Here is a 14,629-nt window from a genome sequence, read left to right on the forward strand (position 1 = left end):
GGAATGTGTACAGAAGGCTTCAGTGCTTTCTCCTGGTGTGAAATGTATTCGTCTGCAAGGAGTCTAACGAGGGGGCTGCCTATGCTACGTGTTGGTTCAATCTCTGAATGTATCACTCTGCTAAGATTAATTAGTGCTGCAGGTCTGACTTAAAGGTCGCAGCCTGGGGATCAGTCAATAGGGCCATAGCTGCCTTGGGACATCTCTGGACAAATTAAATGAAAATGTAAGGATTGAACAGAATAGTGGGAAGCATCCGGGTGCTTGCGGGTTAGATAAAGGATATCTGGACAGTTGAATCTTTCCACTTTTGTGTTATTATTTTAAATGTATGGAAGTCCATTTGTGTCACAAAAAGAAAAAAAAACAGACGAATAGTTATGCATAATTAAAATAAATATGCTCATGGTATATCAAAATTATGAGATATCATAATTTTAACTTGGTAAGTGATAACTGACCATTCGCTAAACCCCTCCATTGAACAGCGATTATCCAGTTACTGTAACCAGCACAGTGTGCACAGGGCCACAGTAAGAGCTATACCTAAAGAGCTTGGAGGGTGGTTTCTTTTTTTATCATCTTCTCAAAACCAAAAACACAATAGTAAAAATGTAAGGAATATATTTAAGAGTGTTTAGAATGTTAGCACACCTGGATAACTAGCTTATCACCAAATATGGTTGTGTTTCCAAGGCCAAGGAGTACATCATTAGCTAAACATTACAATATTTTGGGGGGTTATAGGTTATGTTAGAAAAAGCCCCATTCAGTGGATCAGCACATAGGAACCAGTCTTGGATGATACTATTACAGTGTCTATAACGTTAACAACTCTGGCCTGCTGTTTATTTGATTTGGGAGGTGTACACTCCATCAACTCCAGCTAAACTTGCTGAGATAGGGTTAACTTCATTGTCGCTCATAGTCCTCATCCTCAAAGCCTTTTCTCTTGTAAAAGTGAAAATAAAAAAGTATCTAACCTGGTTGCTTGTCCATGTTTGTCCATATTTTTCTACAATAAACTCAACATCCAAACAGGGATTAAGTAAGAATGAAACAGTCTAAACTTACAATTTTCCTTATTGCATTATAATACTAGTGTTAATTAAGAACAATGCTGCTCCTTTATTTCCATGTTATCATCAACAGAAGGTTGACAGGCATAGCAACACCACAATTTTTACTATCTCATAATTTTGACTTAGGTCAATTTAAAATGCCCAACTTTTCATGTTTTTTTTTTCTTTTCTTGGCAGAAATTGGCTCCTATAAATTACTATTGTGACTGTCTTTTTTGTATAATGATGCAAAAGTAACATTCTTTCAGCTTCTGCTCTGCCCATCACCTGGCATTATAATATCATAATGACGCAGGAGAAAATGTTTAGCTCCCAAGTCCCTATCTGTGCACCTCTTCCATAACACTGAAATCAAAAGACAACTCCTATTCTTCGAGGTACATCTCTTGGTCTTTGAACCCTCTTTACTGTGTGTTTTCTCATCATTTCCTAGGAGACAACAAACTTTTCCCCTGTGTAACAAACAGTTTTGACCCAGTGTGTCTCGCCGGGTGCTGAAATTTTCTGGATATTCCCCCTCCTGAAATGTTACATCTACACCACAAAAGGAAAATGCGAGCATCGTTTTCAGGCGTGTTAAACAAAACAGGCTAATTAGGATGGCTGGCTACCTCTCACACTGCGTTTTAATTTGCTTCTCACAGTGCAGAGATTCTGTTCCACTTTACAGTTTGTTGACTGCCAATATGTGGGAACAGACTAAAATGCTGACATCGGAGAGGGACATTAATAAGGATATCACTTCTGCTACCCTGGGCGCCCACATCTAAATAATGGCATTCAAATTGTACATACTGTGATCTGCACAACACTCTGTTGCAGACCCAAGCAATTTGAAGGCAATCAGACAGTGACTAGAGAGCAGTACTCTGATTAGATAACTATTACCATGATACACGATTGGTTGTGCAACACTGGACTCTATCTTACGCATTTGTCCCAATCAACCTACAATAATGTGTTGACATGCATTAGAACAGCTGGCGGCATTACTGGATTCCTCATACTCCCACAGAGGAGCGGATAACAAGACCAGAAGAAGAATGCTGCAAAGAGCATACAAAATGTCTTCTGCTGAATAAATGACAGCCTGCCCTGGAAGTGACATGAAGCTTCACACATACCAGGAGGCACAAACCGTTAGCAGAGTGCGAAATGGAATGATGAAGACATATTTTGTGTTGTGGGACTCAAAATTACAGTTTGGGGGAGCAGGGGAAGAAAAAATGGGAGGTAGTGGGGAGGCTTTGGTGTGTGGGTATACAAGCAATGAGCATGAATTGTGAATGAGCAAGTGTCTGAGCTGAACACTTGCATAACAACTTAGCTGAGAGAGATATCCGGCTCGCTGAAACTGAAAGGGATGCGCTCAGTGTTTCTGAAGACATCTTGTCGTAGTTCGAATTAAAGGATGAGAACTTGGCATGATTACGATTTACCCATTAAGGTTATTCATAAATTATTGAATGTTGTCATGAATACCATCCTCTAAAAATACTACTTAATTTTTTAGTTTTACAGATGCAGATTACCTGTTCTAAACAGGGAAATGAGAGGTGATGTAGGAGAACTGCTGAGTGATGTACTGAAGTGTCTCTTCATAACGACTTTATCACCCTGCTAATTAACCATTAAAAGGGAACTATTGTTACTGTTTCCATTAGCGCACTGTTATGTTTGGTTCTAAGAGGAAACTTAAAGCAGAGCTGAGGACAGAAATGCAATGTGATCTTGTCCTTTTCATTTCTGGCACAATAAGACTATTCTTACACGTACAACTGCAGAAACTGTGGCATTATGAAGTCATGTCAGTGAAAGGTACAATACACTGGAATATACAGTATTATCAGTGTTGTAGTACAGAATGGCTCTGATTATCTCTCTGAGTTCGGTAGACTTTTTGAAGAGGAGACAGCAGGAACCTTCAGAGGCATTAAATGCAGTAGAGATTAACCAGTGTCTTTTACAGTTGTTACAGTTGTTGCTAATGTGATTTTTAACAGTATACAAAATACTCCATACGTTAGAGAAAAATATGAGAAACTGACATCCATGGTATCATAAATTTTGAATCATGGAGACCTTTTCTTGAGTTATTATACAAGTACTATTGATTTGACTCAATGTTGTTCTTGCTGAGCAAACTTCATCAATTGATGAAGCTCATTTGATATGATTGCAAGCTCCAGAAAAGCAACAGTACTGAATGGACCTTGTGGTGAGGCTGTTTTCTCATGGTCTGCACTTCAACCACTACGCTAACTATTAGAAACTACTATTGCTTCCAAGCTCAAAATAAAATTGAACCTCAGCTTTTAAACCAACATGAATGAGAAAAGTTAAAAGTGCTTCAAAAAACATAAATTTAGACATCTACAATTCTGTGACATTTGACACAAGTTATCATAGAGTTGCCCATCTGCAGATGAAGTTCAGGTGATATGATTGAAATCTCCAAAACAGCTTCTGGATGGACCTTGTGGTGAGATTGTTTTCTTGACTTGTTTTTCTTCATTGTGAGCAAAAGCAAACTACCCTACAGGTATACCTGAGTGTATAGATACACCAACAAAACTGTCATATCACTTCTCCCCTTACTTTCAGCTTAGTGTCGTCTGACTAAGCTGTACTGTTTAGGTGTTTTTTTCTTAAAGGTTCTGTGAATTTAGCATTTAGCATTGATGAGTGGTGATGGTTGGACACAGAAAGTGTGTTTTGATATGATGATAGTTTTCCATTTAAAATGAGCAGTGTGGTATCGGCTGTGGGGGGCAGCAGCATTCCTTACAGCAACAATCAGAACTCTGCAGAAAACTGGATGATCACGCATAATGTTTTCTTTGGTAGATCACCCAGGTAGATCATCAAATACAAGATCAATCAATAAAAAGCAGTGCATTATATTTTGTTTAGAAAGTAATCAACATAATCAAAATCTATCACAAGCAGTATTGCATTAATATTATTGACTCTGCACTTATTAGAGCACCTTAACAAATGCTCCCTTCACACAAATACTTTAATCTTACAGAATAATGTTTTTGTAAATGTATACTTACAGCACAATATGAAAAATGTCCAACAATGAGTGTTCTAGTAAGTCAGGCAGCACAGAAAGCACATGTTTCCTGCTGGCACAATTTCAATCACTCAGACACAGAATACCTGCCACCTTAACTGCTGGAAACAGCAGCCTCTACATCCCCCTTCTTCTGACAGCAACATTTCATGGGGATATATTTATGCTAATAATACAGATTTTGACTTGAGGTCACTCTAGATTATCTCATGCAACTACTTAAAGTAGAAAAACATTGCACATTATTCATGTGTGATCATATGACTTCAGGAGGGTTATTTAAGGACATTATAGATTTTTTCATAGAATTCCCTTTCTGTTTTGAAGCTGGTAGAGTGTGTCCTCTTTTTTTCAAGTGTACATAAACTTAGTTTCTTCTTCTTTACAAGGTTTGCCCTTTGGTGGGTACATAAGTGATGCTGGAGAAATGCTTACTCCTGAATCATTTAGCACGTTTTGTGGATCAATGATCCCCCGACTTAGGAGATGCCTATTGGATTGATGTTTCCCTGAGCAACACTCTGAGTAAATATATCTGCATTCATTGAGCTGCCCTGCTCAATCACACTACTTTGGCTGCAGCACTACAAGATAGCTTGCACCCAGAGGGAGATACTGGCAGACTTTGTGAGGCGTCTTGCTGACTGCTCAAGTGCCTTTATCTGTGCATTTCCTAATGGCATAGTGCTTGCACAGACTTTTATGTTAAAAAAGAGATAATGTTCAAAGTTTTTTTTTTTCCCTCATGACTTAATTAGTGATAATTACGCCAAAGAAGTGAATGTTTTCAAACTTGTCCTGACTCTTCAGTTATTCTTTTAGGTTTGTTGTGACTGAAAACTTCATGAAATTGATCCCAGTTCTGTGAAAGTGCTTTTGTATTTGAATCTTTTAGCTCTGTCATTTGTAGCTAGTCTATCATTCATGTACTGGAGTTCACGTATGATTTTGATACACCTGGCAATTAGTCCAAAACTGAAGATGATGTAATCACTTTTTACAATTTCGTCTGATGCCATTTGAAAGAATAAATACAAGTGTAGCCGTATTTTGCGGTAAGTTTCCAGGAAAGATCAGTGCTTCACCTGATAAGACCTCTTAGATAAAATGACCTCTAGACATCTACTGTATATCCTCTGCTGTCATTTGACAAGTTATCAATGGGTCCTTGTGAGGAGAAAAAACAAGTAGACCATTATAATGCATACATACTTTCACTTGTTTAATGGCTCCTCTTGTTCCAAGGTCTCTGCCAAAAAAGGGTGATGCCATCTGTTTTAAATTAGCACTGGCCAGGAAGGAAGCTTTTGACAGTGTTGTTTAAATCAATCAGATGGGAGATGGAAGGGATCTCATTATGGTTGTGCTGGTCCTAGGAATCAATCATGACCCAGCAGATGTTTCCAAAAAAATTTTTAGTCTTCATTTTGGCCCTGACATCATTATCATCCATCAGCTCTCAAGTATCAGCTAAAAAGGTAAAAACAGTACTGAACACTTTAGTATTGCATGTGTTGTTTGTTTATTTTCAATTCTGCCTGATCTCTGAATTTGCACTAGCTTTTCTCAACAGTACATTACCTGCTCATTTTTCAATAAATGGCATATCACTTTTTTTCCCTTGTAAATCATAAGATAAATATGAAAACATATTCTCAATGAGATGGTTGCCTGTGAACCTCACACTTCAGTTTACCTGCTTTACATGCACAGCTTCTACTGTTTACAAGTGAAGCTGTCAAAACATTTAAATTAGTTGTATTGTGATATGAGAAAGTTTAGTGTAGGTGTTGCTGTTTACAGTATATAGCCGTGTGTGTATGTGTGTGTGTGTGTGTGTGTGTGTGTGAGTGTGTGTGTGTGTGTGTGTGTGCGTGTGTGTGTGTGCGTGTGTGTGTGTGTACTACGTATTACTCAGGTTATAGGGACATAAACCTGTGTACACTGTCACATAAATCGTTACATTTCAGTGTGAATAATTGGTTTAAGGTTAGGCAAGTAGTGGTTAGGATTAGGGTAAGCCTCCAGGAAGTGAATGTAAGTCAATGTAATGTCCTCTGAAGTGATGGAAACACAACTGTGTGTGTGTGTGTGTGTGTGTGTGTGTGTGTGTGTGTGTGTGTGTGTGTTTGTGTGTGTGTGTGTGTGTTTGTGTGTGTGTGTGTGCATGAGTGTGTCTGTGAGGTGCATTAGTGTGTGCTGACAAGGACAAAGCCCCAGTGGCTGACTGTGTTTCCAAAAGTAGAGAATAACAGCTTTATAATTCCTGTGTAGTTTGAAACCTGCGGCACAGTCTGTCCCCATACTGGGATGGACAAAATAAAAGGAACACCTCATTATATAATGCAATCCAAGGCAACAGCACTGAAAATAATGACCTAAAAATAGAGGCAATAGAGTTGAATCAACACTGTGTCAACAAAAACAACGACAAAATAAGGGCGTGCTTCAAACAAACAAGACTTTCAGAAATCGACAAGCATGCTCACTTCGTGCAGGGGCCGTCCAAGTGTGCGAGGGTGAGAAAGTATGTTGCATTTTAACTTTAACTCTCAAGCTGTTTATTCTTCACACAACTACTTCTCTCACTTTTCGTGTGCACAAACGAGTGCAACACAATAAACGCCCTTGAGGTGAAACTGTGTGCCATTATCTCCATTTGTATGATTCATCACTCCCTCTCAATAACAGCAGGCTTTTTGTCCCATCTTTGAGTGCAGCCATTCCAAGCATTTAAAAACACTTTAGCATTTAGACGTGGTGATTACATGTTCGGATTGAGCTGTCACTTTTTCAAACTAATTCTACACATAAGAGGCTGCAGCCATGCTAGCTGCTCTGTGAGGTTGTACTTAAATGCAGTGGTACTTTGAGCTTAATGTTAACATCAGCACTTAAACATGCTTACAACAACAATGCTACCATGTTGAAGTTTAGCAGGTATAATGTGTTCCGTCTTAGTTTAACTGTTACCATGCTAACATTTGCTAATTACCACTAAACAGTGCAGCTGGGGCTGGTAGGAATGTTATTAGTTTTGCAGGTATCTGGTCATATTATTAAATATACAGACATTTTGATCTGATAATGACAAGGGACCACTAAAATCATTAGAATATGTGTACAAAATGTGAACAAAATTTCATCCAGTAGTTCTTGAGATATTTCAGCCTGGACCAAAGAGGTGGTAGACTAACTGACAGACAGTCAGATTTAGCATGGCGTGGCTAGAAAGGCAGCAAACAACCTTTAACCAAGATCATTCTGTCTGTGGTGTCAATTTCAACTTTCTTCTACACATTAGTTCTCAGATTGATTGGTGTCATGATAACCCATTCACCACGGCTCACTAGTTTTCTCCATGTTGTGTTAATGGAAAGAACAACCATATAAAGGACATGCAGTTCCTGAGTGCAAGGCACGACCTGAAGTGCTTGAATAAAGATTCCCAGAAGCCATCGATAGCACAGAGGTAGTAGTAGTGTAGTTTTCCACTCGGTAGCGTATGCTTACACCTTGGTGAAACTAACGTTGGGACTGAAAGATTCACCACCATGGAAGAAATCCAGAAAAGCAGGAGGTTCTGGACACGGTGACAAAAGATGACTACAGGAAATGTTTCCAGGAATGGGAGAAGCACTGGGACAAGTGTATCGCATCTCAAGGAGTGTACTTTGAAAGGTATTACTGCAAGATTTATAATGACAGTTTTTACAGTTCCAGGAATTTTTGGGTCCCTCCTCGTTCATTGAGGATGGAATTCAAAAAGATCACTGCAAAAATTGAATCTTTAATTTTTTCCTACAGTTGAACAGCAGTTTGAATTTGTGACATCCCTACTGGACAACAGAGTTTGTTTCAAGCACACCAAACCCTTGAGATTCACAAATGTAGCATCCATTACATGGCTACTGTATTTTTATTTGATTCGGATTCTGTTGTCAGGTGTTCCTGTTATTTTGTCCACCCTCTGTGCATTCATAGAAAGGCAGATTCAGCATGCTTCACATGAAAAACAACACAGCCAATGTAACATACTGAGACCAAAATGCATGACACAAGATTAAACCACCCCCCTCCATCCAACCCAAACACACACACACACACACACACACACACACACACACACAGGGCTTTGGATAAAAACTAATAAAAAGCCTGGCAGAAGAGTAATGTTCTGAGCCCACTCTTTAAAGTGATAAAATTAGGGGCACACCTCAGGTCATCTGGCAGGCTGTTCCACGGTTTCGGGGCAAAGTGACTAAAAGCAGCTTCACCAGATTTTGATTCTATTCTTGGATCAACGAAAATTCCACTACCAGATGATCAGAGAGGTCTGCGGCTGATAAACAGTGAGCAAGTGAGAAATGTATTGTGGAGCCAGGTCATTCAGTGGTTTATAAACCAGAAGTACAATCTCAAAGGCTTAAAAGGAGCCCATGTAAAGGTCTAAGCACAGAAATGATGTGCTCAGCGCTTTGTGCCGTAGGTTCTGCTACAACACCACAGTCTTCTCAGGGACACTAGAGAGAATGGCTTTTAAATAATGTAACATGCTGGACACCAGTGCATGTGCAAAATAAAAAATAAAATGAAACATTGAGTTATAGGAAGTTTTTGGACTTCCCATATTTAATGCCATCAGTCAGCGTTCTCACCGCACTTACATTATTGTTCTGACATTATACACCAGGGGGGCTTTCATATTCAGTGCCTGCAACTATTCCTCGGGATATGACTGGAGGATGTCATCTTGCGATACACTAACTGCATCAGACTGTGGCATCCTCAGGGGAAAGGTAAACTTCACTGGCTAGAATATGTGATCTACATGCCTGATGATTCACCATGACAGGTGTTCTGTGGTCAATCCTGTGCTGCTATACTCTGAGAAAAACACTTCAAAAGTTCTTCTCGCGCTCCATTGGCTCAACATCCTTTGATTGAAGTTGAAGGGTGAAAGACCACTCCTCTGTTTCAGGGCCTTAAGGTATTCTTCAGCTTTGAGAGAGAGATGGAGAACTGAAGAAGACTGATTTATAGGGTACTGCAGCTATAATTAAGTAATAGCCGAAGGAAACAGTATGTTTGGAAGATGTGCTTGTAGTCTTGTCAGTTATACAAGATCTTTGTAGCTTTCTACCTTTAAACTGAAGAACAGTATTCCTCTCGATTCATGGTCTGCATGAACATGACATTTTTCATTATTTTTCATTGTTTTGGTTACAAATCATGGACAAAGTGTTGTTTTTTTTTACCCTGTCTGCTTTCTGAAAAGATTGGATTGATTGTTTGTTTATATGATTCAGTTTTCTCATTCTTTAGTTCTTGTTTTCTAATATATCTTAATGTCACACATTGAATGCCTGTCTCAGATTTGATAAAGGTTGGTGGACTGTGTAAACACCTGGGACAACAATGGAAATAAGTCCAGGACTTTATTGTTCTTGTCAACGTTGTTGTTGTGGGGATGTGCAGCCAACAATGAGTGGACCGCTGATAACTGAAGTTAAGTCATTTTGATGTAGCAAATCTTGAAATTCTACAGCAAAACAAAAAATAGTGACATAGATTTGATATTTCAACCAGGAGTGCTGACATAATCCTATAAAAACCTCCTAAATTAAATGTACTGTGTGCCTGTTTGTGCTTTTTTGCTTATTACTGAAATGAACTAAATGTCAGTGTTCACTGCATAAACTTCCAAAGTGACAATGTGAGTGTTACGATGACTTTAATGATGAAAATGACATTTGTGAGTTGACACTGATGCCCAAACACTACAGAAAATAAATGGAAAACATTTACTCCAGTGTTCCTCCATTTACTTTTTGTGTGTTTAATATATTCCAAATTTTTATCAGCATTTAATCTAATTTACCCCCTCTTAGCTTCCACTCCACGCCTGACTGTCCTAGAAGATGGTTCCCTCTTTGTCAGACTCTGTCTGCAGTTGTTTCCATGTTTGTTTCCTAATGAGTTTGGGTTTTTTTTTGTTTTGTTGTTGTTGTTTTTTGCTTTTTATAATGATCTTCCGTTGGTGGTTCGTTGTCCTGTATTAATTCAACATATTGACATTATGAGGACCATTGAGGATGTGATTAAGGGCTATACTCATTTAATTTGACTTGCTGCAAACTAAACTGGTGATTTATTTATGATTTGGATAAGATTCAACCTTGGTGACTTTAATGTTGGTTACTTGGTCCTTGTCCATCCTCTCTTCCGTTTTGCCATTTTATTTGGCCCATCAGGTGACATCATCAGGGGACACAGGTCTGAAGTTGAACGTGGTCAAAAAAAGGTAAATATTTTGAAACAAAAAAAACTATCTGTTGTGTGTACTCGCCAAGGTTTCCAACTTTCCACTCTTCAAAATTGTACTTGAATACACCTTTAATTTAGATGGTCAAAATTGTTTTTATCTGTTACTATTGTAGCTTTCTATTCTCCTCACCTAAATCAATCTAACATTTTACTGGGGTACTATTTTGCTGGTTTTAATTTATATTTTAATTATTGTCAACAAATCCTATGAAAAGACAAAGATAACAATGCATCAATCAATCTCTCAGTACCTTCTGACTTCCCTACCCTGTCTGTCCTGTCCCTGCCTGGCAGCCTATTAGTTCCTACTGTAGACATAAATCTTTAAAAAGGGTACATGTCATGCATATTTCCAGGTCTATATTTAAAGCCTATTCTGGGGCTCTACGAGCCTGTCCTCCCAAGAAAAACAACACAATAGGTCGTGATGTCAGTCACCCAAAAACAACCTATAGTTACGTTTGAGTGACAGATGCCATCTAACGGCCGTAGTAATTATGGCCTGGAGAAGTGGCGCAGGTCAGATGACGTCTATATAAGTTGACACATTTCCTCCTTCGGAGGTGGTGGGTTGGGTAGATGGCTTAACCTAATCTTGCAGAAAGTGGACTTTGCAACAGGAGACCACTGTTCATTGCCCGTTTCCAAGCGTGTCACATTTCCAGCCACGAGTCAGGACACAAAAACTGTAATGATCGTCCCCTAACCTTAACTCCATGGTGTTTATTGTTGCCATTATGAAGGTCGCCTAACTTTAAGGAAGTAGTAACTTTAACCCACACCATGTTTCTCAAACCTTAACAAAGTGATCATTTGAACCCAAACCATGATCTTTCCCTAAACCTAACCAAGTGTTTTTTATGCCTAAACATAACCAGACCTTAACCATAGTATTGTCACATCATAAAACAGCATTATTTTTTAACGGTGATTTGTAACAGTTTTGAAAGGCACAGACAAATGTCCTGCCAATTGCTGCCTTAGAGGCACCATATTAGAAAAAAGCTCCTATGTGTCCTTCTGGAGGGCACATGGTCAAACGATTTATTTGGTCATTTAATTTTGAGGACTTGTTGGGCTTTACTGGAATATCTTTGCATAGTTTACAGTTCAAAAAACTCCTTACTTATCTTACACTGGCCCTCTATGCAGCTCCTCACTTCAGCCTCTGTCTCAAACAGGCCATTTTAGCTCCTGTTGAGCCCTCTCTGTTCTGACTGGTTAACTTCTGGAAGCTGCACCTGGGCAGACTTCCAGCTAGAGAAGCTAAATAGACAAACAGTAGTAGTAGGATTTCACTTCTTTTTCTCATTCTTTACTCAAAATGGAAACTTCTCAAATACATCCATATATGTTTAAACCTGAATCCAATCAGAAATATGTGAGTGGACAACTTGAACAACCAGTGGAACAACCTCATAGAAAAAGGCTACAGAACGGCTGGCAGTTTGTAGGCATATGTGAACAATCTGATGTCATCATGAGGAGGAAGTAGAGATAACTTTGCAAACAAAGCTATCAGAGCAGGTTGAAGCCCTGGCTTTTGACTTGCAGGGAGCATTTTTATATACATTCACCTTAAGTTTTGGAACTTTGACCATGGTTAGACATAGATTTCTGACATCATAACTGTATAAAATAATAGAAAATCACAAAAAAGCATGTTAGGTCCCCTTTAAAGAACACAAACAGAAGGGATAATTCACTGCTGCCTTCTTACCCGGTGCCCAAAAAAGCAGCAGTAAATTGTCGGAATGACTATGACCCAGTTGCTCTAACCCCCATCATCACCAAGTGTTTCGAGAAACTGATGCTCTCCCACATCAAGGCTGCCATCCCTGCTGATCTTGATCAACATCAGTTTGCATATCGGACCAATAGATCAATAGACGATACAGTCATTAGAGCTCTTCATACAGCCCTTACACATCTAGTACAGTGGAACACATATGTAAGGATGCTGTTTGTTGATTTTAGTTCAGCATTTAATACAATAATCCCCCACAAATTGGTCCAAAATCAGAGTGACCTGGGCTTTAGGCTGTGCTCATGGATACTGGACTTTCTAAGCAACAGACCCCAAAATGTCAAGATCGGAGGTCATACCTCCTCAACTCTGATCCTGAACACAGGAGTGCTGCAGGGGTGTGTCCTCAGCCCCCTCCTCTACTCCCTCTTTACACAGGACTGTTCCCCCATTCACCTCACCCCTCCAACACCATCGTCAAATTTGCAGACGACACCACCACAGTAGGACTGATACCAAGCAGCAATATAACAGCCTACAGGGAGGATGTTCACTTGGCTGAGTGGTGTTCCCATAGCAACCTGGACCTCAACACCACAAAAACTAAGGAGATAATGACAGACTTTAGAAGATCAAAGTGAATTGAGCACTCTATCCTCTGTATAGGAGGGGAGAAGGTAGAGAGGGTGGAGAACTTCAAATTCCAGGGTGTTTATATCACAGCAGACTTCACGTAGTCTGTAAACATCTCTCACCAGGTGACGAACGCCCAGCAGAGACTATACTTCCTTAGGAAGTTAAAACAGTCCCACCTCCCACAGCAGCTGCTGGCAAATTTTTACCGTGCCACCATCAAGAGTTTCCTGAGCTACTCCTGCACAGTGTGGTACGGCAGCTGTACTGTGGAAGACTGGAGGGATCTGCAACGGGTGGTGAAGGCAGCTCAGCATGTCATTGGGACTATACTACCACTTCTGAAGAACATTCATACACTGGCTGACTAAAAAAGAAACCCAGCAGTATACCAAACCCACCCTGGACACTGCCTGTTTGCCCTCCTCCCCTCTGGAAGAAGATACAGGACAATCAAAAGCAGTACAAACAGACTAAAACTTCCTCCTTCCAAGTGCTGTAACTTCTGTTTACCCCCCTACTGCTAAAGACTGAAGAAGACTGAACACTGTGAGCAATAACTGCCCCGACACCACCAACCCCACCGCATACACACACACACACACACACACACACACACACAGTCATTATGCACTACACACTTTACAGACTTACCAAAGACACATATTGCAGTATTGCACATACCACCCTATATGCTGTTCTACTACTGTACTGTCTCATTTTTATCATTTGCTATTGTCTGTATATATTTTGTTTTTTTTGCATTTGCGTTTATTTCTATTTGCTGCTGAATAGCTGATAATCAGATTTTCATTGTCCGAAGAACAATGACAATACAGATCTACATTAATCTGATGGTGTTTCACTGCAGGGTTTCTCTGACAGCTGTTTCACTATAACAAATAATTAGTGTTGACATACTTAAAAACACTACCACTGACTAATCACATCAAATAAGTTGCTGGGTGTCAGCAAGCCATTTGGCTGTTAGGTTAATTAGACGTTAATTATAAATATTTACTTCTTTTTTTTTAATTCAGGCATATCAGTTATCCATGCTGATGAGCACATCCATCTTAGTTCTTCTCTATTTGCCGTATGACCACAGAATAAGAGATAAACAGCAGTTTTAAAAATGAAAGAAGGGCTTTATCTGTGGCGGTAGTGGGTGGACAGCTGATATAAGGATTATCAGCATGACATGTTGAGACAGAAAATGAGTAAAGAGTGGTGGAAATGTGTTAACAGTTTGTAAAGGGGTAGAAAATAATAATTAATCCCAAATTTATAGCACTACCATGCCAAATACAATAGTGTGATAAACTGAAATGACTATAATGAGGCCAAAATAAGTACAGTTTTAGATAATAAATAATTTGTGGATCTATAGGATTATGAGCATGGCACTTTCACAATAGAAACAGTCAGATTTTGGCATTAAACTGTACCCTTGTCTTTGACTTTGGTCAAATTTAGCCCTGACCTACAGCATGAGTCTTGTTTTTCTGAGCTAAAAAGAGAATGACAGACTCAGAGGTCGGGTAAATACTTGAAATTCCTGTTGTTTTCCGTTCAAACACTCTGTGTGATAGGATGTAATGATCAGTTGTTCCCTACACATTATTTAACATTTGTCCAGGCATCACATGATACTGTGCCAAGAAGTAGCCTACCTGGCTGTATCACACATACTGCACAGTATATGAAGGTGCACGGCAGGCAATATCTCGCTCTACACTGTAATGTTATTTCTCCGTCTTC

Source organism: Thunnus maccoyii, chromosome 2 (genome assembly GCF_910596095.1).
Source record: "Thunnus maccoyii chromosome 2, fThuMac1.1, whole genome shotgun sequence".
Taxonomy (NCBI): domain Eukaryota; kingdom Metazoa; phylum Chordata; class Actinopteri; order Scombriformes; family Scombridae; genus Thunnus; species Thunnus maccoyii.